Source organism: Cupressus sempervirens, chromosome 4, assembly GCF_028749045.1.
Source record: "Cupressus sempervirens isolate cs-2001-9-10 chromosome 4, ASM2874904v1, whole genome shotgun sequence".
Lineage (NCBI taxonomy): Eukaryota > Viridiplantae > Streptophyta > Pinopsida > Cupressales > Cupressaceae > Cupressus > Cupressus sempervirens.
This window is the reverse complement of record NC_143121.1, coordinates 154,588,696-154,593,193: the sequence shown is the minus strand read 5'-3', so window position 1 is coordinate 154,593,193 and position 4,498 is coordinate 154,588,696.

Genomic DNA, 4,498 nt, shown 5'->3' with positions numbered 1-4,498 from the left:
TTGACACCCTTCACAAATAACATTCTTTGGCTTACTTATACATGGCATACCTCTTACTTTCTAATGCTTACTAACTTTTACCAAGTTGTCAGAATTCAAATACCAAGCCTTTTATGCCATAACCAACTTTCATTCACCTGTCCCATAAGACAAACATCTTGATAATTGTTAGTATTTGTGATATCTTTTAAATTGTATACATTCCCTTTAGATCTTTTAGCTGATGCAACCAATTGCCGAGATTTTAATTTGATTTAGCAACCATGGTCATCAAAAGCAACTTCATATCCATGATCACAAATTTGACTAACACTTAGAAGATTGTACTTTAATCCATCAACATAATGCACATCATGAATGGAGATTTTGTCACTAAGCATCAAAGAACCCAAACCTTTAATTTTCCTTGAAGAATCATCACCAAAACTAGCATTGCGACCTTTGTAGTTAATCAATTTGTCAAACTTCATTCTATCTCTTGTCATGTGTGTAGAACAATCACTATCAATTATCCAAAAGTTATTTTCCTAGAATGTAGAGCCATTTGAACAAACATAGACTTATTAATCTTAGGCCTCCACATCTTAGTCACTTTAGAATCAAATTCTTTATCAACTTGTAGACTAGCATAAGATTGATCATTTTGAATTGACTTAGTTTTGCAATTACTTATAACATGAAGAAAGAGATTGCATTTGTAACATCTTAGACTATCATTTTAGGAAAGGAATAACCAAAATGAAACTTTGAATGCCTTCTTAACATGTATCTACAATTACTTATTTTATGTCCATATTGATGACACATGAAGCAATACCCATCAAAGAAAGAAGTGAACCTTTTTGAGTATCTTTTACCCATGAATGAAGTGCTTGATATAATCTAAATTTTATCATTAGAAATCTGATTAAAATTTGCATTTTTCCTTGCATTTGAAGTGGTAGCATTCTAATTTGTATCCTTACTTTCAGATTTAAATATCTCGAATAAAGATTTATCTTTCTTGTCACTAGAACATTGTCCAAGTTCAAAACCAATTCTTATTAGATCATCAGTTCTTCTTTGTATCCTTAACATATCATCAAAAGTAGTGTTCTCATATTTTTTTAACTTTCTTCTATATGATACTACTTCATTCATTTACATTGTACATTCCCAATTTAATAGAACTTAACTCTTCCTTAGTTACAAAGACAATTCTCTTTTGTTCCTCAACTTGTAATTTTAATTCTATAACTTGTTGATTTAAGTCCTTAGTTTCTTTTTCAAAGTTGTCTTTTTCTTTTAAGAATTGATTTTCTTGAACACTTAAATTCCTTTTTAATTCCTTGTTCTTTTTAAGTGTTTAAAGAAATTCACATTCTAAATTAGCTTCAACAAGTTCAACATCATCATCACTATTTGATTCTTGACAAGTAGTTTCTATAGCCATGAATGAAACTTCATTTTCATCACATTCAAAACTACTAGAGTCACTATCTAATACATCAGCAATCAAACTCTTCTTCTTCTTAAAGAATTTCTTTTTGTTATAGAATTTCTTGTTACTTGATTTCTCTTTTTCATCATCTTCTTCATCATGACTATTATAAGGACAGTTAGATGCAAAGTGTCCTATTTTACCAAAATTAAAGAATTTGAAAGAAAGTTTACCTTTGTATTTACCTACTCCTTTATTTAATTTCCTTGATAAATGCACTTCAAGAACATCAAGATCTTTTGATTCTGAAGAGGCTTGCTTCACTTTCTTTTCCACCTTGAATGTTGCTTCTTTGCTTGTGGATTCTTGTTTGCCAAACTTTCTCATTTCATAAGCTACAAGTGCTCCATGAATATCTTCCATTGTATACTTGTTAATATCTCTAGTTTCTTCTATAGAAAATATCTTAGAATCAAATTTATTAGGAAGAGATCTAAAAACTTTCTTTACAACATCAATATCATCAATTTTTTCACCAAGTCCTCTTATGCCATTTTAGTTTCATCTATCTTAAGGAGATAGTATTCTACCTTTTCATCATTACCCATATTAAGGCCTTCAAATCTTGATTTCAAATGTTGTATCTTGGCTTCGTCAACTCTATCATTACCATGATATATATTTTTTAATTTGTCCCATACTTCTTTAGAAGAATTACAATGCATTACCTTAACAAAAACATCTTTGGATAAGCTGTTGAGTATAGAAAATTTAACTTTCATATCATTTTCATACTTCCTCTTTTCATCAAGATCTATAGGTAAAGTATTAGGAACTTTTTAACCATTAACAACTAAAGTCCAAACATCAACATGAATAGATAACAAATATGCTTGCATCATTACTTCCTAAAAAGCATAATTTGATTAATCAAAAATAGGAACCTTTGAAGAACTATCTTGAGCCACTAAAGATAAGTATCCCACTCAACCAAAATCTACCCAAAGTTATTAAACTTGATGTAGGGAACCTTTTTGTAATACCACTTTTTTGAATACAAACATCATTGAGTTGGGGTGGGGGGTGTGAATCAGTGGTTTAAAATACTTTTAAAAAACTTGAAACAATTAAAAATTTTAACACTTGAGCAAGATAGTTAATGAATAAAAAAGTGACACAATATTTTAATGTGGAAAACCCCTTAGGGTAAAAAACCACTTTGAATCTAGAACTTTATTGGCCTCTTGGGAAAATCTTTTAGAGCTACAACTATGGGAAGCACCAACACCTTGTTTTAGAAACACCAATTCAAGGAACACCAATCCCTTACACCTGAAGCACAAACTTCATGAATACAAGAAGCACCAACTTAAAAAATGAACAAGTGAGATATAAAATTAGAGGATCATCTCTGTTACAACACAAATCATGAATCACTAGTTTCAGCTTCTTTTTGAAAACACAATGCAAGATATACTTCTATTCTCCTAAAAACATCTAGTATCCATATATTTTATTTTTCCATTAAAAGATCTAATCAAATATTGATATGAATGAATGAAGAAGAATTATATAACCCTTCTTCTACTTTTGATAAAATTTTGTAATGAAAATCAAATCATAAATATGAAATAAGAAACATAAAGCATTACCCTCTTCTTTGCTGTTAAAAAAATTGCCTGCAAATTGTTTGGTCTACATGGAATTTTACACCAATTCTGCAAATTCTATCAAAACCACCTATTGGATGTTTTAGAGGATTGTATAATCTACTTATAAACCAATAAATTTGAAATTTTGGAGGTAGGTACATACCCCAAACTTCCATTAGACCAAAACCGCTCAAAACAGTTAAAGTTGCAAGGTGGTTTGAATAGTTGGATGTGCCTTTGGCCCTAGTTATTCACCCCTCCCTGCATTAGGTAGTATTAGAGTGTGAGGTTTGTCCTTTTGGTGATTGAAACATGTAGAACCTTGAGTGAATTGGGTTGTAGGGTTGTAGATCTGCAAATTTGACCTATAACTTGCAAAGGGTTACGATCTTGCAGGATCTTGATTTGTAAAGATGGTTCGTGGTAGAGGAAATGTTGATAATACAATATTAGATACATTGAGACAAATTATAGCCAGATTAGATGTTGTGGAGATAACCCAAAGGAGAGGAGCACATCTAGATGATGTAAGTGATGATGAAGCAATAGCACCAAACCCTAATCTAGAACCTGAAGAAGACCAAGATGAAGCAAGGTTGTTGAGAGTGTTGTCTAGGAAAAATTCAAATCCTGTTGTAGAAGTTGTTCCTTATGATGGAAAGTTGGATACCAATGCTATGCTAGATTGGATCTTTGATATGGAGAAGTTTTTTGAGTATGAAAACACTCCTAATAATAGGAAGTTGAAAATTGCAGTTACTAGGCTGAAAGGTCATGCTTCACTGTGGTGGGAGCATTTGTAAACTGATAGACAAAGGAGAGGAAAGGAGAAGATCATAACTTGGCCAAAGATGGTGAACAAGGTTTAAAAAAAAATTCCTTCCTACTAATTACCAAGTTAGGTTTTTGAGAAAGATACAAAATTTGAGACAAAAGGACATGATTGTGAAAGAGTATACTAAAGAATTCTATAGATTGGACATTAGATTTGGACATGTGGATGATGATGTTGATAAAATTGCAAGGTACATAAATGGATTGAGATTAGGAATAAAAGATGAAATACGTTTTGTGAAGTTGGAAAGTGTGGAACAACCAGACCAATATGCCTTGAAGGCTAAGGAGATCTTGACAAAGAAGCATGAACAAAGATAAAGAGGTAGAGTTGGTAGATTCTAGAGAGGAAAAGGTAGATCTTATGGTGAAGGTGGAAATTTTGACAATTTTGTACAAGATAAAGGAAAATCTGAGTGGAAGAATGATGAAAAAGGCAAAGACCAAATGGAAAAGTGGTAATTCTTACTGAGGAAGTACTAATTCTTATTGAGGAAGAGGTTATTCTTATTCTAGAGGTGGCTTTCATGGTAATTGTTTTAGATGTGGTAAAGAGGGACATAGATCTTTTGAATGTATATCCTCTGAAAGT